Genomic DNA, 24,484 nt, shown 5'->3' with positions numbered 1-24,484 from the left:
TTGACTCTAATGATTAGGAGATACAATAGGGCTGTTGTTACACAGTGGGGACAGGAAAGAATATATTTGATTCCCAGATGATTCACTAGGGTGTCTCTTGCTTCTTTCCTAATTTTGATAGTAAATGGACAAGTGCAGCAGCCAGGTTCTCTGTTGTCCGATTATGACAGTAAATAGACAAGTTCAGAAGCCATATTTTTAAGAAGGTCATGGGGCTCTAAAACTCAGGGATGAGAGTCAGGGTCACCACATCATGTGAGCCCCGTAGACTAGCAGGAGTGCTAGTTAAAGATGAGAGTAATCTAGAATTGGTAGTTGAGCAAGGAAATGATAAGCATTAGTTGCAGCCCTGAGACTATCTGTAACCAAGGAGGCTGCAGTTCATCTTGTTAGCCTTCCTTAGGTAAGTTTTCCCTGGAAAAGAGACCATCCAGAATGGTCTCCATCCATCCTGGACGAACTCTTCTCAGATGGGAGGAAGCAAGCAGATCTGAGTGATGCAAGGGGTAAACGCTAGTGGATGCTGAGCTGCACAGCCCAGATCCTGTCTCCAGGACCCAGGCACCCATGCCCCCACCTGTCAGGAACTGACTGCTCCAGGCTGAGGCCCTCCTCAGGGTAGAGAGGCCTAGCCCCTTGCTTCAATTTGGGACATATCTAGAGAACCAAACCAGCCCCAGGGCTCCCTGTGGGAGTGGCTGAGGCCTCTGTTGCAGATGCATCACATTCGACTTCTCCCTCTGCCCAGTCCTGCCTCCCTCACTTCCTTACAGGTATTGCTCCTGAGGACACTCCACAAGAAGCCAACCACTTGCAAATCTCCATCCCCATATCTGTTCCCCTGGGATCTCAACCTAGAACATACACTATTACAACATGTTCCATGTTGATATCTATGGAGTTACCATTTCAAGTAAGCACGTTTTTTATTAATGAAAATTGTGCTCTTGATTCTTTTGAAGTTCAGAACACATAATGCTTATGATCCATTGCAGCCTCTCTGCTCACAGGCCTGGCTAGTTCGGCCACTGACTCATGGCCTCTCCTCAGGCACATCACTTAAGATCTGTGGTCTCATTTTAAACCAGCCAGGAAATTGGGCCCAAACTCCAGACTGGAGACCTTTGAAAATCATGTTAAAGCCATATTAATTCAATTTCTGTGACTTTGGTTATATTTCATGCTCTATTTTAAGCTGTCACTTTTTAATCTACCTGATTTTCATTGTTTATTCCAAGATGAATGATGCACTAGGACCTTGATTATATCAGCTGAACCAAATGTGTGACATGAAAGCCACGTAATGTTGAAAGGGCTGCCAACCAAATAAGATTTCCCAGAATACAAAACAAGGGGAATAATGAAGCCCAAGTTTTGTCTCACGGACACTTTACTGCAATAGTCAGTGATGAAGATAAATGTGGTCTGAAATTGTGTCCGTGTTATGTATTCGGTCAACACATCCGAATATGGAGGAAGCGCACTTACAAGGTAAATATCACCCTAGGCATTTGGATGTTTGGCATGGCAGCAGAACTCCCCCAGTACTGGCTATGAGACAGCTTAAAAACGCACTCAGGCCTCTAGCATCTACATCTAATGTTTAAGGAGATTGATTTGTATTACAAGCTTCCAGTCTATTAATTTTACATCATATCTCAACCTTAAAAGTTTCTGTGCTTCCTTGGTAAGATTTTTGTTTAGAATTAAAGGTCTAGAATTTTGGAGCTGTCTTACATTACACTTATTGACTGTCTGGCTTGCCTTGCCTTCTGGATTGTAGACTCTGTGGTCAGGAACTGTGGCTTATTCTTTTTTTTAAAATTCTGAAGTCTCCTGCATAGGAATTTGTGGGCAGTATGTTAACAATAAGTAATGCTGAGTTTAATTAGGACTGGCAGAGCATTCAGAACTCAATTAGCTGAAACTTCTCATTTTTTTTGAGATGAAGAAACTGAAGCTCTGAGCAGTAGGAAATAAATTATTTATGGAAGGGCTAACTGAGGCAAAGCACATAATATGCACTAATTAAAATGAGAAAATGTAAGAACTCAGATATGACTTATTTCCAGTCCGTTTTTGTGCAATTACTTACATCTGACTAGAAAGTAACTTGCCCATAATTAATTAAGGAACCTTGCTTGTTAAAAGGCACCTCATCTTACAGGATATCTTCTTGTAGTTATACATCTTGTCTGATAAACTTCTATTTTCTAAATCATTTTTCTATTTTCAGTAGAAAGTAAAATGTCTTAGATTCATTCACATTTAAGGGAAAATTTGATGATTTCTTCCTGCTTTAAAGTAAGTTCTGCAGACTGATTACCATCTAAACCTTAAAGTCCTAAATGAAATGGATTACTAATCTGACCTTTGGAATGTTTTGGTAATTAACAGTTGTAGATATTAGATGAAAACATTTTTAAAAATATTATAATGTAAGTTTCCATAGCAGTTTCTTAGGTGATACTGTGAAAAAATTTGTTTACTTGCTTTCTTGGTTACCGCTATATTTTCTCCTCCATTGGGCATTTGCTTTGTCAAATATTAAATAAAACTCTAGAACAAATTAAGTGAATTGTAAGCTTAGAGACAGGCTGCCTTCATGGCATGAGACCTCTGTATTTGCACGGTCCCAGGCTTAGAAACGCTATGTGCTTGTTTCAATGTTCTGCTGTCACTTTCTTAAAAATTCTTAAGAATACTTTAACAAGGGCCTGCATTTTAATTCTGCACTGGATCCCACAAATTAAGGAGCTAGTCTTACTTAGAAGTAATTTGAAAACCATCAAATTCTTAACTTCACAATTCTAATAAATATTAAAAGTATTTCTTTTGTAAAACTTCAATCAAAGAATGCTTGAGAATTGGGATGTTAGTTGACGCTTGATCCCTAACACTTTTTTTTAACTTTCTTTGAGCTAAATGCGTTCAACTACTTTTCTGTCTGTCTTAGTAGATATAAAAGGGAATTTTTTTGGTTGATGGAGGACTTTGTGTGTATTGGTTATAATCATAGGTTTGAAGATGTACAAACCAGGATGAGTATTCCTGGAATGGCCAGAGAACTTCATGTGCTTAGAAACCAGATCTATCACATTCACAACTTTTCCCTAAGGTTTTGCACAATGCATGGCATACATTACGAAGAATTGCTTTTCTAATGAAATCCCTGGCTTGTATAGCCTTAATTATGAGTATCCTCTTCCTCCTATTATTAAATGTAGAAAATCAAAGTGAATTAATATTGCTGGTTATCTGGGACCTGGTTAAATGACCTGGTTAAACAATGGAATACTATGTCCATTGTTGGGATAGGTACCAAAAGCTATCAAATTTGCAAAATTTTGTACAGAATTCTTAGATGGAGGGTATGGGAATAGAGGAATGAGATTTAGAGAACATGGAGCATAGGTAAGTAAGAGAAAGAAATTGATAATGCCCAGATAAAATAAAGCCCCTGATACCACCTTATAATTTAAGATTCAAATGAATCACAGGTGCATTAAGAGACTCAACTTTCCTCCTATTCTCTCCAAGGATCCCTTGAATGAAAGGAGGGTTACGTTTCTTGGAGTCTCTTGGTTCTGAATTTCTGCTTCTGCTAAATCAATTGAGTTTGAAAATTATCTTGCCTTGTCCTCAAATACTGTCCCTTTTCCATGCCATGGTTCACCCTATGGGGACCTACAGAAATGGTAACGGTTTTAATGAGGGTTTGGGATATGGGAAGGGTTATGCTTTTCACAAACACAGACACTTTGAATTTGATATTAATATGTTCTCATTTTTAAATGTCCTTCTGCCATCCTAACAAGGGGAACTTCTCACCAAATAACATTTCTCCTTGGGTTCTAGTCACCTGCCATGTTACTCTGTTCCCTCGCTCTCTGGTCCATGCTCATCCCCTCCTCTCTCCTCTCTCACTATTATCTCAATCGCTGTATTCCATCTTCTTCCAGACAATGACACATAGTTATACTCTCACACTAGTTTTATTAATAAAAACTGTTCTCTGCAGGATAGGAACTCTGATGAAAACTGAGGAAAAAAGACTATAAAATACACACTTACCCTAAATAGAAGTGGAATGGTACACATAGTTCTTTGGCTTGCTCCGCTTCCTCAAACATCTTTTCACTCTTTTCTTATCCTTCTTCACCTTTCTGTTACATTTCTCTTAATCATAGAAGAAAACATTGCTGTGACCAAGGAAAAATTTAATGAAAAATTTTATTCTTACATTATAGCTTAAAAAATCATGTTTTTCAAACCATACTGATGAGTTGTATAGTAGCAAACTCGTAACAGTCAATTAGTAAGGGTTTTCAGAGTTAAAGACTGGTTTGTTTTATTTTGCCACTCATTTAATTTATTTCACTTGTTAAAGCATTTTATTGAGGCATATTAACATGTGAAAAGGTGTACATATTTAATATATACAATGTGATGTGTTTGGAGATAAGTGTACACCCTTGAAACCATCACCACATCCATGCCATTAACATATCCATCACCTCCAAAAGTTTCTTCCTGACTCTTTATTTATTATTACTTTTTATGTATGACAAGAACACTTAACATAAGATCTCCCTTCTTAGCAAAATTTTAAGAATACAGTACAGTATTGTTAACTATAGGTTATGATGTACAGTACATATCTAGGATTTATTCAACTAGCATAACTGGAACTTAGTACCCTTTGACTAGTACATCCCCACATACCCCTCCACCCAGCCACTGTTAACCACCATTTTACTCTCTGCTACTATCAGTTTGACTATTTTAGATTTCTCACATAAGTGGTACTGTTTAGTATTTGTCTTCCTATGTCTGGCTTATTTCATTTATTTAGCATGATATTCTCCAGGTTCATCCATGTTGTCACAAATGGTATGACATCCTTCTTTGTTGAGAGATTTTATCCAAACGAATGTTGAATTTTGTCAAATGCTTTTTCTGCATCTATGAAAATGATCATATAACTTTTATTCTTTCTTCTGTTAATGTGATGTATTACATTTCTTGATTTGCCTATGTTGAACCTTGCTTTCCAGTGATATATCACACTTGGTCAGGTGTATGATCCTTTTAATGTACTGTTGAATTCAGTTTGCTAGTATTTCGGTGAGGATTTTTGCATCTATGTTCATCAAGGATACTGGACTGTAGTTTTCTTTTCTTGTAGTGTCTTTGTCTGGATTTGGTATTGGGTCATGCTGGCCTGATAAAATAAGTTTGGAAGTATACCCTCTTCCAGTTTTTGGAGGAGTTTTGAAAGGATTAATATTAATTCTTCTTTAAATGTTTGGTATAATTCACCTGTGAAGCCCTCTGGTCCTGAGCTTTTCTTTATTGGGAGGTTTCTGATTACTGATTGAATCTCCTTATTTATTATTGATTCAAGCTTTCTTTTTCTATTATATACAATTATTTAAAAAATTTTTAGATTCCACATATAAGTGGTAACATACAGTATTTTTCTTTCACTGTCTGATTTATTTCACTATGCATAATACCCTCTAGGTCTATCCACAGGTCTGCCATATTGCAAATGGCAGAGTTTCATTCTTTTTATGGCTGAGTAGTATTCCATTGTGCATACTACTACACACCACATCTTGTCCATTCATCTCTGGATGAATATTTAGGTTGCTTCCATATCTTTGTTATTGTAAATAATGCTGCTATGAACATTGGGACATCAGGGTGCATGTACCTTTCCAAATTAGTGTTTTTGTTTTCTTCAGATGTATGCCCAGGAGTAGAATTGATGGATTATATTGTAGTTCTATGTTTAGTTTTTTGATGAACTTCCATACTGTTTTCCATAGTGGCTGCACCAATTTACATTCCCACCAACAATGCAAGAGGGCTCCTTTTTCTCCACATCCTCACCAACATTTGTTATTTGTAGATTTTTTGATGATAGCCATTTTGACAGTGTGAACTGATATCTCATTGTGGTTTCGATTTGCATTTCTCTGATGATTAGTGATGCTAATTGTTGCTTGTTTGCCATATGTATATCTTCTTTGGAAAAATGTTTATTCAGGTCTTCTGCCCGTTTTTTAATAGGGTTGTTTGCTTTTGGATATTAAGTTATATGAGCTGTTTATATATTTTGGATATTAACCCTTTATCGGTCATATCTTTTGCAGATATTTTCTCCCATTCAGTAGATTGTCTTTTCACTTTGTCAACGGTTTCTTTGCTGTGCAAAAGCATTTAAGTTTAATTAGGTCCCATTGGTTTATTTTTGCTTTTGTTTCTTTTGCTTAGGAGACAGATCCAAAAAAAAAAATTGCTACAATTTATGTCAAAGAGGGTTCTGCCTATGTTCTCTTCTAAGAGTTTTATGGTTTCTGGGTTTATACCTAGGCCTTTAATCCATTTTGAGCTTATTTTTTTATATGATGTGAAAAAATGTTCTAACTCCATTCTTTTACTTGTAGCTTTCCAGTTTCCCCAGCACCACTTATGGAAGAGAGTGTCTTTTCTCCATTGTATATTCTTGTCGCCTTTGTCAATTCAGGCTTTTTATTTCTTCTTCAGTCTATCTAGGTAGGTGTGTGCTTCTAGGAATTCATCAATTTCTTCTACGTTGTCCAATTTGCTTGTGTATCATTGTTCATAATAGTTTCTTATGATTTTTTGTTTCTATGGCACCAGTTATAATGTCTTCTCTTTCATTTCAGATTTTCTTTATTTGAGCCTTCGTTTTTTTCTTGATCAGTCTAGCTAAGAGTTTGTTGATATTAATTATTTAAAAAAAACCAACTCTTAGTTTCATAGATTTTTTTCCCATTGTTTTTTTGTTCTCTGATTCATTTATTGATACTCTAATCTTTATTACTTCCTTTCCTCTGCTGACTTTGGGCAGGTTTTGGAGCTTCTTGGAAGGGAGGGATACACAAAAATTTTATTTGGGGGTGATTTATACAGTAGTGTTTGGTGCTTGGGCAGAAGAAAAGGGATCCACAATGACACAGTAAATTAATACACTTTTAAGAGATTCTTGTGAAATACTGAAGTATCCTTCCAAACCAGACAGGGCTACCTACACATTATTCACGTCAATAAGAGCATTTAAATAGAAAATTTTCTGAGGATCCAGATGGATCGTTCATGAATTATACCTCATGAAATGAGAAAGCTTAATTCAGTTGCAGTGATTTTTAACAAGGGATGCATTTTCAAACTTGGAAACAAGCTATAAAATACTGTAATGCTCATGCATTACATTAATCAGTGATGATCAATGATTAGAAGAAGGGAAAGGCAGAAACACATAAGTCTCACCTGAGGAAATTTTCAAATGAGTAGATTCCCCACCTTCTGCCAGAAATTGTGACCACTATGTCTACAGAAGTACAAATCCACAGGCAACAAGCACAGCAGATGAATTTGATGCAAATGGTCCATAGTCTGAGTCACACCAGAAGAAACTCTACCTGGTATAAACAGTATAAAGAGTGTCTGTTTTGCTTTTCCGTTCAATTTTTCAGGTCAGTCAGCATGGTTCCATCCTCTTCTTCAGAGATATTGAATCAGAACATTCATGGGTGTGATCCCAAAAGAGATCATTTTAAATGCTACCCAGGGGGTTATAATAATCCATTAGTTTCCTGTTGGATTTGGAATCCAGTGCTCCAGAGCAGTGTTTCTCAAAATTGGTTCAAAAATCACTTGTATCAGCACAACCTGGGAGCTAGATAAAATATAGATTTCTGGGCTCCTTCTCAGGCTCATTGAACTCAAATTCTCTGGGATGAGGTCTATAAAAAGACAATTTTTAGCTAGCTCTATCTTTGTTGTTTGAGAATATCCTGGAAAACTAAGTTTTTTCCTGGTAAAACAACAAAAGATCAAAGCTAAAGTAAACACAGTTATAGGACTGGCTGTCCTATCAGGAGGTATGTGAAAGATTCTGCTCAGGCAGAGTATGAAGACCAGCAGGATGCCAGGTTCATACTAGATGAATATAATAGGGACAGGCTTATTTGAGAGTCTGTAACACAAGAGCAAAGGGCAAATGGTGAGAATCGGTGAGAAGCATCACAAGAGGACACAGGGGTCTCTCTGGGGAGTTCTAAGGGTTGTGTTCTGATTAGAAGGATGAATTCAAGAACTGCAGGGCTCACCCTCAGAGTCAGAGGTTAGTCACAGTATAATGAGAGGACTTTTGTGAGATATCTTCCTTGGCATTTTCTTAATCAGAGCTCTTTGGTTTGAAAGTAGAGAACCATTCAGGCTAGTTCGAACAAAGGGAAGGTTACTGTAAGGATGCTTATGGAGTGAAAAGTGGATGAAATCTACAAAAATGTAAGGGCTCAGTTTTAGAGACGGATGATGGTATTTCTGGATTAAAGGAGGCTTTAAATGCCTACAAACAGAAACTTAAAGACTGGTGCTTTGCCATTAACAACACTCAGCTGCTCTCGACCTGTCTGGAGCATTCTAGCTTTTCTGCTTAAAATGAGTATTTCTTTCCTTGATTTCCATTCAGTTTTTCAAACTGGGAATCCAACTGGCTAAGGCAGTTGTGTTTGTTTCTCCAAGTTGGTCATTCTGTGGATCAGTTTGCCATCACTGGTTTAATTAATTTGGTGAGAAATGGTGGGGATATGGAGTAGGGGGGCAGCCACATGATTCAAAATTTCTTCTTGGGAAGCAAGGGGGAGACATATTTCTTTAAACCACAGAGGGTGAGCAAGAGACAGCCAGAGTAAACATGTTTGGGCCTTTCTCTTTAATTGAACCACTTACATACACATTAATTTTCACCTGGGAACATGATAACTTTGCTTGACATCTCACATTGGGGCACATGAGAGAAACAGAGCAAGTGACCTGGCTAGAAATTCAGAGAAAAAGCTAGAACCCCCTGATATCTGGACAGGATACTTTGGAGACTCAAGAAGACAGTCACAGCCCACTGTGGCCTATATGTCAACAAATTTGTATACCTTAGGATTAGGTCTGTGCAAACAACTGGATAGATTTTTTATTTAGTTATTTAATTATTTAATTAATATTTATTTATTTAATTATTCTGTGGAATTCAGGTAAGTATGTGTGATTTCAGACTATGCTTCTGTTCCCTTCTGCCAATTGCAACACTCTGATGGCTTTGGTTTCTCAAATCTTGCTAATATAAAAATGACTTTTTATGGGTACAGTTCAGTAGATCTATATAATTTTCTCTTCACAGCTTTTGTAGCTGGTTGGAAAAGGTCTATATGATGCAGCATTCCCATATCTCAGTATGACAGATTTTTTTTCTGCACACATTCTACAGTGAATCCTTTTGAGACATAGCAAAGACTTGTGAAAATGTGAAGATGTTGTAGCCACTGGTCTTCTCTCTTTATGACAAATAATTTTCTACTTCTTCCATGGTGAGAAATTCTAATACTACATTGTCTGTATCCCTTTGAGAAAAATCAGTGGCTGGCTTTCTGAGGCCAGATTAGAATAATGATAATTATTAAATTATCTCAAATATGTTCAACAATGCAGTAAGGAAAAAGGTATCTAAAGGGGTAAAGGTGAAACATCCAGAAATAAAAACATTGCATTGGGGAAAAGCTGGGGGGAGGGGATGAATTCGGAGACTGGGATTGACATATATACACTAATATGTATAAATAGATAACTAATAATAACCTGCTGTATAAAAAATAAATAAATAAAATAAAATTCAAATGAAAAAATAAAATAAAATAAAAACATTGTATTTTGTATCCAGGGACCAGAGCCGAGTCCCATCTGTGACATTAATGCTGCTTTTTGGACACAGTCTCCTAAAACTTCTGAAAAATTGAGTTGAACTGGTTCTGTAAACTATAGAATGTTAGAACTTATTATATGAGTATATATACATATATGTATATATGTGTGTATATAAAAGTATGTGTGTATATATGTGTATATATAGTGGGTGTTATGTATATAATTTGCCATCAAAAAGCCCAAACTTTATATATGATTTCTTTGTAAGCTCAGGCTCTCTCTTTGGAAGACCCATGACTATGTGCTGAGGACTTTAAAACTCAGGCCTCAGTCAATGTCCATTAATCCATCCATCCATCTGTCTACCTATTCAGTCTCCCCTGAACTTTAAGATCTTAGATAGTGACATGGTGTGGTCTGATATCTGAGGTGAGAGGAAATAAGAAATCATTCCAGTTCTATTTTGTTGCTATTTGTTCCTCATTTTAAGTCCTGGTTTTCATTTTATGGAAGGGATGTTAGGTAATGTGTCCCTTAGAGGAAGTAGCATGTGTCCTTATCTATCCCCGGGAACTAATGGGGTACTCAAAAGTATTTGACAGCATGAATGCATGAACGTATTTATGAATGTACTTCAGAGACTAAAATTCTGAAAGCTTCTCTATGATCCACGCCCTTTGAAAAGCTCCTGTCCAAGGTTTATTATGAAAGATAAAACCAGGGACTTGAAGAGTGGAATATTTTATATTCCTCTTTTGTTTAAACTTCACTATGTTTGAGCAGTGAAGGACAATGAAAAGAGGAGAAAGGAGAAGAAAGGAAAAGATGGAGGAATTGGGTAAAACACTCTGGAACGCTGCATGCATGGTAAAAAGAGGAAAAAAGTTCAAGACTCCAGATGGTCATCAGAGTGGCATTACCACTAGCTCTCTCAAGGCTTCCACCCCCATCACTTCAAATCCAAATCTCTTCTCTTTTAAGGATAATGACAATGTTGTACTGATGACATGGATGAAGACTAATCCAGTTTAAATATCAATTTTGCAAAGAAATTTTAAATTAAAAACAATTCTATCCAAATTCCTCATTCCCATGGCTAGTTAAACATTTCCTAGTTCTAAATTGTAGCACAGGAGAGAGCAATATTTATAGCTGACTTTGTCATTGTGGGAACACATGTAACCTCAGCCTCAGTGGATGCTGGGACTTGAAAGGCAAGCTGGCATAAGGGAACTGGAGGGAAATGTGAACCAGGCTACTTGTGGTTGTCTTTGCAAAGGCATTTAGCTTTTAGGTCGTTTTTATTGCAACTAGCATCCAGTTACAGTGATGTGACCATGGGGAGCTTAAGAACTGAGCATTGCCATTTGATTCCAGAAATAAAAACATTGCACTGGGGGGCTTCCCTGGTGGCGCAGTGGCTGAGAGTCCGCCTGCCGATGCAGGGGACACGGGTTCGTGCCCCGGTCCGGGAAGATCCCACATGCCGCAGAGCCGCTGGGCCCGTGAGCCACGGCCGCTGAGCCTGCGCGTCCGGAGCCTGTGCTCCGCAACGGGAGAGGTCACAACAGTGAGAGGCCCGCGTACCGCAAAACAAAAACAAAAACAAAAACAAATAGCACTGGGGAAAAGTGGGGGGGGGGGGAGGGGATGAATTCGGAGATTGGGATTGACATATATACCCTAATATGAATAAATAGATAACTAATAGTAACCTGCTGTATAAAAAATAAATAAAATAAAATTCAAATGAAAAAATAAAATAAAATAAAAACATTGTATTTTGTATCCAGGGACCAGAGCCGAGTCTTATTGTTGCCTATATGTTGTAAAATGGATGAGTTTGATGCCTAGACCTTTCAGTACATGATTTCTTTCGGAGGCATGATAGTCTCAGATCCTTTCATAAATGCCATCTAGTCATCCTCATTCAGCCATTTGGTGGAAGTCTATAAAATTATAAGAGATGGAGTTAAATGAAATACACATTGGATTTTAAAAGCAGCACCTAATTACCCATGAATATCTCCCCAGAGGTCTCTTTTTAGTAGCACAAGAAATATCTCTTTTAGGCCTCTGGACAATAGTAGCCATTACAGTCCCTTATAGGGTAAAATTAGAACTTAGGTAAAATTTGGCCATTTTATAGGATCCTAAGGAGACTATGATGTTTCTGGTTATCAAAGAAGATTCTGCAAATCATCTATGCTGTTGACACCATGACATTTTAGATCCTGCAATGTAGCTAGACTCACTGCTGCTATAAATCTAGCAAACTGAAATCTTTTCATAGGTAGAAAGTACAAGAAGAAGAAATAGTTTCCAAATCTAAAAGTAACACAATTTGACAATTTCTACCAAGAGAAAATTATGAAAATAAATGAGACTTTTTCTTTGATCTTGATCATAACATGAAGAATGCTGCCCCTGAGAAAAAGTGGCTTGAATTCCTCTCTTTAATTACTCAGCAAATAGAAAATGTTTGTGAGCAGTCAAGGAATAATAGCAATTAAAAATTAATCCTAGCATTTAAATAAGACCTGATCAAAACCTGCTACTGGAAATCCAGGACTTCCCTTTTAAAATCCTTCTTTTCAAAGGTTAATTTCAACAGAGGGTTGGATTCTTAGCGTTCCTTTGCAGAAATATTTCGATTAAAGATAGGAATTTGTGCCTTTGGCTGAATTACCCCTGACATTTCTAAATCAAATCCATAGTAACAGGAATAGCTCTTTCTACGCTGGAACATATCGAACCTGGAGTCAAATCCTGGTTTAAATCTAACACCCTCTAGTAATCCCAAAACTTTCCCAAGCCATCTCTTTGAGAGACACATGGAGGCAAAAATAAGAATACATTTTAGACAATAATTTGCCAAAAGTTCAGCAAGTTGGAAAGATCTTGAAACCTAGATGAAAAATTTCTGAAATAGAGCCCTGTGCCACTAAAACGTCTAGATGCCCAGTTAGACACATTAGCTATTGCAGTTGAGTCAGCAGTAGTGGTTCCTAAAAATGCAATTGCAAAAGAGTTTTGTTAGGCCTCATGAATCTAAGATACTATTAAAGTCTGTCCAATTTGTTGTGCTCAAGGGGTACCAAAATACTACACTGTTAATTTGCCTTCACCTTTTTGTAATTTGAGGAGTAATTTGGTTTGTTTTCATTCATCAGAATCCCAGCAAACCCTAAATGACAAAATGTTACAGTGACCAGGTCAAATCTGGCATGATGATAAATGAGAGATACCTTCTAGCTACCCAATGAGTGTGTGTATCTGTGAAAACTGTATCATATGAACCTTTGAGGTCACTGAGCCCAATTCACGGCCAAATCCTGGGATTCCCTCGACAGCAACCCTTGACCTATTGTTTCGAAGTCTCTGCTTAGATACCTCAAGTGATTCATTGTACCTTGGCACAGCAGAGAATATTAATGTTAATTAATAAAGGTAAATTTCATTTGCTCATTTATGTTGAGCTGAAATCTTCCTCCTGCTAACTTCCATCCTATAAATGGAAGAAAATAAATGGTGTATAGTTTTCAAAAATACAAGCAATGTTCTTTTGTGCTTGCTCCTTCTCAGACTTCTTACAGAATTGCTTAATTTGCATATTTACAGAATCCATTAAAAGCAATGCCAGGTGTTGATAGGAAGAGCAGCATGGCAATGCATCTCAAAGCTAGAGAGTGATAAATTTTGGCAATATGCATGGTGCTTGGAAGCATAGCATGTGGGGCAAGACCACCCCATTTTGAATCCCAGCACCGCCCCTTACTAGCTGTGTATGCTCTGATGAGTTACTTAACCTCACTGTGCTTCAATAAAATGGAGCTATTACTATCTACCTCATAGTGTTGGGAGGATCAAAAGAGCCATCTCTAAACTATTTAGAATCCACACCTTGCTTATAAAAGTAATCCTTTGGCTCAATGTGAGGAAAAGTGGTAACAATCAAAAAAGAAAAGTAGATCTCCTGGCACAGATAGAAATATGAACAGAAGTGGGATACCTGCTTTTCAGGATTGAGTGTGTAGTCCTGCATCATGTACCTGTTTGAATTAAGATTGAATTAAGGCATCTCCCAAATTTAAGATCTCAATCTAACTATAATAATTCAAAGCAAATTCATGGAAGATCAGGCTTATAACACTTGTCCTGTAAAGATTTAAAATATGTAAGGATTGGCAACAATGATACCTTATATAGATAATGCTTCACCTCATACTTCAGGCCTTATTTGGACTTTGTGACCATTCAGACATTGAAAAATCCCTGTTGATGGGAAAGAATGGCTTGCAGAGCCAATGAAGAGTCACAATGCACGTACTTCACGAGCTTCTCATTAGGAAGCTCATGGTGCCTTCAGCTGGGAATGGTATACGGCCACATCTGTTCACACCAGCAAGCCTGGCAGCTATAAAATTAAATGTTCTGAAAGAAATAAGTCTTCGTTTCTTTTTCTTTTTTTTTTTTTTTTGCGGTACGCGGGCCTCTCACTGTTGTGGCCTCTCCCGTTGCGGAGCACAGGCTCCGGACGCGCAGGCTCAGCAGCCATGGCTCACGGGCCCAGCCGCTCCGCGGCATGTGGGATCTTCCCAGACCGGGGCACGAACCCGCGGCCCCTGCAACGGCAGGCGGACTCTCAACCACTGCGCCACCAGGGAAGCCCTAAAGCTTCGTTTCTTTAAGCATATACTATAATTCATCAACTTTGCCACTAATTTTGGCTTTTTTTCCTTCCCAGCATACAAAAATAGTAATAATATTATTAATAAAGATATTCCAAACTGTCTTTTATTTTTCATGCCACTTTGGCAGAATCTGTGGACATCCTCTTTCAACAACTTGTCTAGAACTCTCAGCATTTTCAACTGATTTAACACTCCCACACTGGGCCTTTGTGGTGTTATCAGGCTGATTTCTTTTCCTTGCAGCTGCATTTCCAAATAATTCCGTCCATTCACTGGGTTCCACATGTGGCTTCTGATTTCTCAGGTTTGGAAATAGGCCTCCCATGAATGAGATAATGAAGGCTCCCATGGCTGGCTGCAAGGTTCCCTTTTAACAGTGGATTCTTAAGACTCTAAAATACTCTTCAGCATTTGGTATAGCAGACAGTCTACAGCAGCTATCTGGCTTTCTAATAAGCAGAACAGGTTGTTTCAGTGCAAGAAGGAGCTGTGGTCTGAGGATGGGTGTGAAGTTTATTTTCCATCTGTTACTGAGAGATGTGTGAGTACCTGAATGGGAATGAAAAGTTATGTCCTGCAGCTCTTCTATTGAATTACCAGTCAGTAACCTTTTTCTAGTGAAAGGTATTAAAAATTAGGAATGTGTTCTTAATTTTCTATGGTTTATTTTCTTCTCTTATGCCTGTCAAGACAGAACTTTGGAGCTCATAAATTGTATAGTATCATTAGAGGAGATACAAATGATGAAGATTCCAGATTAATCCCTCTTCTTAGAAACCAGACAGAAGGAAGGCAACCTCAGTTTCTAGACAAAATGAAGTTCATCTGAATTCTTATTCTCCAAATGGCTGCAATTAGCAGTACAATAAGACATGCCTGTGGTACCCACAGCTACATCCCTTTAGAATCATGGCTGCAATTTATATTCACCAAAAGGCACTCAAGGATGCTATATGGGGTCCCGTTTTTAACAAGGCCAAGGTTAATACTACCAAGATTAAAGGTCATGAAAAAGAAACATTGGATGTTGAAAAGCCACACACAACCCAAGATCCCTGGTCTGAGGGAGTTTGATGTAAGTCTATTTGCAGTGCAGTTTTATGTTTTGGTTTGTCTTCAAATTTAGCATAATGCTCCATGTGAGTAGAATAATCTTTCACCAAATAATGCCCAGTAATTTTCTTGATTCTCATTAGTTCCTCTGTTGTCACTTGTTCATCTTTTTTGTCTTTATACTGCAGGTCTGTCCCTGGGCTCAGGTGAAGATTATGAAATAACAAAATTTCCCCTGTGAAAATCCCCCAAGCAAATCTGAGAAATATTTAAAAGAGAAATGAGTCATATTATGAAAATTGGTTAGTTATAACTGGGAAAATAATTCATTTAGAGAAAAAATGTTGTGATGGTTGGTTGGTCAGTAGCTAGCCCCATCCACAAAAGCCTACATTTTATATTTCCAAACTATCAATACTTCAGTAATTCATTCAATCAACAACTACTTATTGAGTACTTGTGGTGGGCCAGGCACTGTGCTGAGCTCTGAGGACTCTATAATGAGTAAAACACTGCCACTGTCCTCAAAGAATTTACAGTTTACTGGGGAGACAACAAGCACCAGACAACTGGGGGATAATAAGGTAAATTGTGTCTCAGAGGCAGATTCAAAATATGAATCTTCTCTTCTTATCTTTATGGCATGGTTAATCAAAATTGAGTCTTTACTTCCTGGCTCAAGCTCATTGCTTTTTAGAGAAAATGGAGAACAAACTTGTGAGACTGTTAGCCTTGCTGGTGACCCTCAAGGATCATTGAGAATGGGAATATTATTAGAAGACTCAGGACAGGGAAATATCTTCAGGTTTTCAAAAAGACAAAGATGTCATTTCTATAAAATATTAACTAGTAAGGTGATGTCAATCTCAATTAAGCTTTTAGGAAGCATTATTGAAGAAATAGTTGGTGAGCACCTAGAAGTAAAAGCAGAGATTACTAGGGATTCACCAAAAAGTGATGAATTCCTATTTTGATAGGGTTACTTGGTTAACAGAACAGAGAAAAGCAATTGATGGAAATCTAAATTTTAGCAAGGCAGTTGACAAAATCTATCATTATAACATTGTGTAAAAACAAACAACCGGAGGGCTTCCCTGGTGGCGCAGTGGTTGAGAGTCCGCCTGCCGATGCGGGGGACGCGGGTTCGTGCCCCGGTCTGGGAAGATCCCGCATGCCCGGAGTGGCTGGGCCCGTGGGCCATGGCCGCTGGGCCTGCGTGTCCGGAGCCTGTGCTCCGCCGTGGGGGATGCCACAACAGTGAGAGGCCCGAGTACCGCAAAAAAAAAAAAAAGGAAAACAAACAAACAAACAAACAATGGGATAATATGGTACTGTTTAAAGTACAATTAATTCAATGGAATCAACTTTTAAAAAAAATCAAAGTCTCTAAGCTTATAACAGGGTTCTGTCCTAGCCAATGTTTACCATGACTTGGAGAAGATATAGAAGGTATGCTCATCTAATTTGAGGATGAAGAAAATCAAATATGGAGGGTTAGAGAGTATCAAATGACAGACTCAGGAGCTCCAAAGATTTTCACAGGCTGTAAGGAAACAGACAGATCAAAGCTATTAGAAAGAAGATGAACGATGTGGATAACAGATTAAAATTATCTAACATAAGGATAATGTTATTCTCAAAGTAGAAGCTGTAATAAGTGTAAAAAGAAATATGTGTAGAGCTAAATTTTATAGCTCATTTTTTGAAACAGGGAGCTAAACTTTTCTTTACATTGTATGCCAGGAAAAACTGAAGCAGAAAGTTGGACACTGAAACACATTTTAATTACTGAATGTCAAGGTTAATTTCAAAAGAATTTTAGATATCAAAACATATTCTAGTTACTGAACTTCAAAAAAGTAAGTCATCTTCAAGTGGGAAGAATCAGGCTGGCTCAGTTTTCTCTCTGGTGATGCTCACATCTCAAAGACAAAGGATACTTGTCCCCAAATTTGAGAAAATGATAGTGACCCAAGAATCTTAATGTCAGCCAAATTGCTGAGAAAGAATAAAGCAGAAGAGACATGATGTTAAGAAAACTCACACCTCTGAGTTCTCCTTGAAAATAAAATATTCAACTAAAGGATAATTTAAAATAAAGAACTCTACTTGGGAATGTATGAAGAAAGGACTGAGTTTGAATTCATTTAAACATAAAACCTACGAATAATACATTGGTGGATGAAGAATAGAATATGAATGTTATAAACTCTTCAGACTTTAAAAAAATAGTTTATAAACATTTAGAATTAGGGAAAAGATACATAATTGTAAATTGAGTAATCTATTTTATTTTTAAAATGTTTTAGATCTATTTTTGTTAGTTTTTGTTTTTAATTAATGGCCTTTTTAAAAAAAAGTAGTTTTAAGTTTACAGAAACATTGAGCAGAAAGTACAGAGTGTTCTCATATACCCCTCCCCTTAAACACAGTTTCCTCTATTTTTAACATCTTGTATTAGTGTGGTTCATTTGTGACAACTGAGCCGACATCGATAGATTATTATTAAATAAAGTCTGTAATTTACATACGACTTCACTCTTGGTGTACATTCTATGGGTTTTGACAAATGTCTAATGACATGTATCCACCATTACAGGATCATATAGAATAGTTTTATTGCCCTTAAAATCATCTGTGCTCCATCTATTCTTCCCTCCCCACTCCATCCCCTGGCTCACTTTACAAATACTGATCTTTTTAATGTTCCATTGTTTTGCCTTTTCACATAATTTAAAGCAGCAATTTAATTGATACTGTCTAAAATTGAAACATATAGTAAAAAATTCATATGACTCCATCTCTAAGAGTTTTCATTTCTTTTTCTTAACTTTAGAAAAAATTGTCTCCCAACTGAACCAAGATGGCGGAGTAAAAGGACGTGCTCTCACTCCTTTGGTGGGAACACCAGAATCACAACTAGCTGCTGGACAGTCATAGACAGGAAGACACTGGAACCCACCAAAAAAGATGACCCATGTTGAAAGACAAAGGAGAAGCCACAATGAGATGGTAGGAGGGCTGCAATCACAGTAAAATCAAATCCCATAACTGCTGGGTGGGTGACTCACAAACTGGACAACACTTATACCACAGAAGTCCACCCACTGGAGTGAAGGTTCTGAGCCCCACATCAGGCTTCCCAACCTGGGGGTCTGGCAAAGGGAGGAGGAATTCCTAGAGAATCAGACTTTGAAGGCTAGTGGGATTTGATTGCAGGACTTCAACAGGACTGAGGGAAACAGAGACTCCACTCTTGGAGGACACACACAAAGTAGTGTGCGCATAGGGACCCAGGGGAAGGAGCAGTGACCCCAGGGGAGACTGAACCAGACCTACATGCCAGTGTTGGAGGGTCTCCTGCAGAGGCAGGGGGTGGCTGTGGCTCACCGTGGGGACAAGGACACTGGCAGCAGAAGTTCTGCGAAGTGGAGTCAGTCATTAGCCCCACCAAAGATCTGGGTAGGCTCCAGTGCCTCAGGCCAAACAACCAACAGGGAGAGAACCCAGCCTCATCCATCAGCAGACAAGGGGATTAAAGTTTTACTGACCTCTGCCCAGCAGAGAAACAGTCAGCTCTACCTACCACCAGTCCCTCCCATCAGGAAACTTGCACAAGCCTCTTAGATAGCCTCATCCACCAGAGGGCAGACAGCAGAAGCAAGAAGAACTACAATCCTGCAGCCTGTGGAACAAAACCCACATTCACAGAAACATAGACAAGATGAAAAGGCAGAGGGCTATGTATCAGATGAAGGAACAAGATAAAACCCCAGAAAAACAACTAAATGAAGTGGAGATAGGCAACTTTCTTGAAAAAGAATTCAGAATAAAAATAGTGAAGATGATCCAGGACCTCAGAAAATGAATGGAGGCAAAGATTGAGAAGATGCAAGAAATGTTTAAAAAAGACCTAGAAGAATTAAAGAACAAACAAACAGAGATGAAAAATATAATAACTGAAATGAAAACTACACTAGAAGGAATCAATAGCAGAATAACTGAGGCAGAATGGAAAAGTGACCTGGAAGACAGAATGGTGGAATTCACTGCTGCGGAACAGAATAAAGAAAAAAGAACGAAAAGAAATGAAGACAGCCTAAGAGACCTCTGGGACAACATTAAACACAACAACATTCGCATTATAGGGGTCTCAGAAGGAGAAGAGAGAGAGAAACGACCAGAGAAAATATTTTAAGAGATAATAGTCAAAAACTTCCCTAACATGGGAAAGGAAATAGCCACCCAAGTCCAGGAAGAACAGAGTCCTAAACAGGATAAACCCAAGGAGAAACATGCCGAGACACATAGTAATCAAATTGGCAAAAATTAAAGACAAAGAAAAATTACTGAAAGCAGCAAGGGAAAAACGAAAAATAACATACAAGGGAACTCCCAAAAAGCTGACTTCTCAATAGAAACTCTTTAAAGGCAGAAGGGAGTGGCATATACTTAAAGTGATGAAAGGGAAGAAGAACCTACAACCAAGATTACTCTACCCGGCAAGGATCTCATTCAGATTCGATGGAGAAATTAAAAGCTGAGAGAATTCAGCAAAACAAAAGCAAAACAAGCAAAAGCTGAGAGAATTCAGCACCATCAAACCAGCTCTACAACAAATGCTAAAGGAATTTCACTAAGTGAGAAACACAAGAGAAGAAAAGGACCTACAGAAACAAACACAAAACAATTAAGAAAATGGTCATAGGAATATACATATCGATAATTACCTTAAAGTTGAATGGATTAAACGCTCCAACCAAAAAACACAGGCTTGCTGAATGGATACAAAAACAAGACCCATATATATGCTGTCTACAAGAGACCCACTTCAAACCTAGGGACACATACAGACTGAAAGTGAGGGGATGGAAAAAGATATTACATGCAAATGGAAATCAAAAGAAAGCTGGAATAGCAATACTCATATCAGATAAAATAGACTTTAAAATAAAGGATGTTACAAGAGACAAGGAAGGACATTACACAGTGATCAAGGGATCAATCCAAGAAGAAGATATAACAATTATAAATATATATGTACCCAACATAGGAGCACCTCAATACATAAGGTAACTGCTAACAGCTATAAAAGAGGAAATCGACAGTAACACAATAATAGTGGGGGACTTTAACACCTCACTTATACCAAAGGACAGATCATCCAAAATGAAAATAAATAAGGAAATAGGAGCTTTAAATGACACAATAGACCAGATAGATTTAATTGATATTTATAGGACATTCCATCCAAAAACAGCAGATTACACTTCCTTCTCAAGTGCGCACAGAACATTCTCTAGGATACATCACATCTTGGGTCACAAATCAAGCCTCAGTAAATTTAAGAAAATTGAAATCATATCAAGCATCTTTTCTGACCACAACGTTATGAGATTAGAAATGAATTACAAGGGAAAAAACACAAACACACGGACGCTAAACAATACGTTACTAAATAACCAAGAGATCATTGAAGAAATCAAAGATGAAATCAAAAAATACTTAGAGGGCTTCCCTGGTGGCGCAGTGGTTGAGAGTCCACCTGCCGATGCAGGGGACACGAGTTCATGTCCCGGTCCAGGAAGATCCCACATGCCGCGGAGCAGCTAGGCCTGTGAGCAATGGCCGCTGAGCCTCCGCGTCTGGAGTCTGTGCTCCGCAGCGGGAGAGGCCACAACAATGAGAGGCCCGCCTACTGCAAAACAACAACAACAACAACAACAAAAACCTAGAGACAAATGAAAATGAAAATATGACATTCCAAAACCTATGGGATGTGGCAAAAGCAGTTCTAAGAGGGAAGTTAATAGCTGTACAAGCCTACCTCAAGAAAAAAGGAAAATCTCAAATAAACAATCTAACCTTACACCTAAAGGAACTAGAGAAAGAAGACAAACAAAACACAAAGTTAGCAGAAGGAAAGAAACCATAAAGATCAGAGCAGAAATCTGATACAAAGAAACACAGAAAACAATAACAAAGATCAGTAAAAATAAAAGCTGGTTCTTTAAGAAGATAAACAAAATTCATAAACCATTAGCCAGACTCATCAAGAAAAAGAGAGAGAGGACTCAAATCAATAAAATTAGAAGTGAAGAAGGAGAATTTACAACAGACACCACAGAAATACAAAGCATCCCAAGAGACTACTACAAGCAACTCTATGCCAATAAAATGGACAACCTGGAAGAAATGGACAAATCCTTAGAAAGGTATAAAATTCCAAGACTGAACTAGGAAGAAATAGAAAATATGAACAGACCAATCACAAGTAATGAAATTGAAACTGTGATTAAAAATCTTCCAACAAACAAACGTCCAGGACCAGATGGCTTCACAGGTGAATTCTATCAAACATTTAGAGAAGAGCTAACACCCATCCTTCTCAAACTCTTCCAAAAAACTGCAGAGGAAGGAACACTCCCAAACTCATTCTGAGGCCACCATCACCCTGATACCTAAACCAGACAAACATACTACAAAAAAAGAAAATTACAGACCAATATCACTGATGAATATAGATGCAAAAATCCTCAACAAAATACTAGCAAACAGAATCCAACAACACATTAAAAGGATCATACACCATGATCAAGTGGGATTTCTCCCAGGGATGCAAGGATTCTTCAATATATGCAAAACAATCAATGTGATACACCATATTAACAAATTGAAGAATAAAAACCATATGACCATCTCAATAGATGCGGAGAAAGCTTTCGACAAAATTCAACACCAATTTATGATAAAAACTCTCCAGAGTGGGCATGGTGGGAACCTACCTCAACATAATAAAGGCCATATATGACAAACCCACAGCAAACATCATTCTCAATGGAGAAAAACTGAAAGCATTTCCTCTAGGATCAGGAACAAGAGAAGGATGTCCACTCTCACCACTATTATTCAACATAGTTTTGGAAGTCTTAGCCATGGCAATCAGAGAAGAAAAAGAAGTAAAAGAAATACAAATTGGAAAAGAAGAAGTAAAACTGTCACTGTTTGCAAATGACATGATACTATACATAGAGATTCCTAAAGATGCCACCAGAAAACTACTAGAGCAAGTCAATGAATTTGGTAAAGTTGCAGGATACCAAATGAACGCACAGAAATCACTTGCATTCCTATACACTAATGATGAAAAATCTGAAAGAGAAATTAAGGAAACACTCCCATTTACCATTGCAACAAAAAGAATAAAATATCTAGGAATAAACCTACCTAGGGAGACAAAAGACTTTTTTGCAGAAAACTATAAGACACTGATGAAAGAAATTAACGATGATAGCGACAGATGGAGAGATATACCATGTTCTTGGATTGGAAGAATCAATATTGTGAAAATGACTGTACTACCCAAAGCAATCTACAGATTCAATGCAATCCCGATCAAATTACCAATGGCATTTTTTATGGAACTAGAATAAAAAATCTTCAAATTTGTATGGACACACAAAAGACCCCAAATAGCCAAAGCAGTCTTGAGGGGAAAAAAACGGAGCTGGAGGAATCAGACTCCCTAACTTCAGACTATACTACAAAGCTACAGCAATCAAGGCGATATGGTACTGGCACAAAAACAGAAACACAGATCAATGGAACAAGGTAGAAAGCCCAGAGGTAAACCCATCCACCTATGGTCAACTAATCTATGACAAAGGAGGCAAGGATATACAATGGAGAAAAGACAGTCTCTTCAGTAAATGGTGCTGGGAAAACTGGACAGCTACATGTAAAAGAATGAAATTAGAACACTTCCTTACACCATACACAAAAATAAACTCGAAATGGATTAGGGACCTAAATGTAAGACCAGAAACTATAAAACTCTTAGAGGAAAACATAGGAAGAACACTCTCTGACATAAATCACAGCAAGATCTTTTTTGATCCACCTCCTAGAGTAACGGAAATAAAAACAAAAATAAACAAATGGGACCTAATGAACCTTCAAAGCTTTTGCACAGCAAAGGAAACCATAAACAAGATGAAAAGACAACCCTCAGAATGGGAGAAAATATTTGCAGATGAATCAACAGACAAAGGATTAATCTCCAAAATATATAAACAGCTCATGCAGCTCAATATCAAAAAAACAAACAACCCAATCCAAAAATGGGCAGAAGACCTAAATAGACATTTCTCCAAAGAAGACATACAGATGGCCAAGAAGCACATGAAAGCTGCTCCACATCAATAATTATTAGGGAAAGGCAAATCAAAACTACAATGAGGTATCACCTCACACCAGTTAGAATGGGCATCATCAGAAAATCTACAAACCACAAATGCTGGAGAGGGTGTGGAGAAAAGGGAACCCTCTTGCACTGTTGGTGGGAATATGAATTGATACAGCCACTATGGAGAACAGTATGGAGGTTCCTTCAAAAACTAAAAATAGAATTACTGTATGATCCAGCAATCCCACTATTGGGCATATACCCAGTGAAAACTATAATTCAAAAAGACACATGCACCCCAATGTTCATTGCAGCACTATTTACAATAGCCAGCTCATGGAAGCAACCTAAATGCCCATCTACAGATGAATGGATAAAGAAGATGTGGTACATATATACAATGGAATATTACTCAGTCATAAAAATGAATGAAATTGGGTCATTTGTTGAGACGTGGATGGATCTAGAGACTGTCATACAGGGTGAAGTAAGTCAGAAAGAGAAAAACAAATATCGTTTTTTAATGCATATATGTGGAACCTAGAAAAATGGTACAGATGAACCGGTTTGCAGGGCAGAAATTGAGACACAGATGTAGAGAACAAACGTATGGTCACCAAAGGGGGAAAGCGGTGGGGGTGGGGGGGTGGGGGGTGTGATGAATTGGGAGATTGGGATTGACATGTATACACTGATGTGTATAAAATTGATGACTAATAAGAACCTGCTGTATAAAAAAAGAAAATGTGCCTTCTTGATAAAATGTTTAAAAAAAAAGAAAAAAGAAAAAATTGTCTTGCATAAAGAAATACTTATT

At 37.8% G+C, this 24,484-nt stretch overlaps 1 protein-coding gene across 5 annotated transcripts in view; it reads right to left on the bottom strand.

Annotated features, from left to right (window-relative positions):
- FBXO4 (F-box protein 4) overlaps positions 1–24,484 on the bottom strand; it is a 406,375-nt gene that overhangs the window by 90,611 nt on the left and 291,280 nt on the right. For 3 of the 5 annotated variants that reach the window (XR_010941939.1, XR_010941940.1, XR_010941941.1), the window contains exon 9: positions 4,075–4,202. The exons of the other annotated variants lie outside the window; for them this stretch is intronic. The gene's annotated coding sequence lies outside the window, so the exon portion shown is untranslated. The remainder of the gene's footprint in view (positions 1–4,074; positions 4,203–24,484) is intronic. 5 annotated transcript variants of the gene reach the window in all.

Source organism: Pseudorca crassidens, chromosome 3 (genome assembly GCF_039906515.1).
Source record: "Pseudorca crassidens isolate mPseCra1 chromosome 3, mPseCra1.hap1, whole genome shotgun sequence".
Taxonomy (NCBI): domain Eukaryota; kingdom Metazoa; phylum Chordata; class Mammalia; order Artiodactyla; family Delphinidae; genus Pseudorca; species Pseudorca crassidens.
The sequence above is the reverse complement of the archived record's forward strand: the minus strand, read 5'-3'. Positions and strand labels throughout refer to the sequence as shown.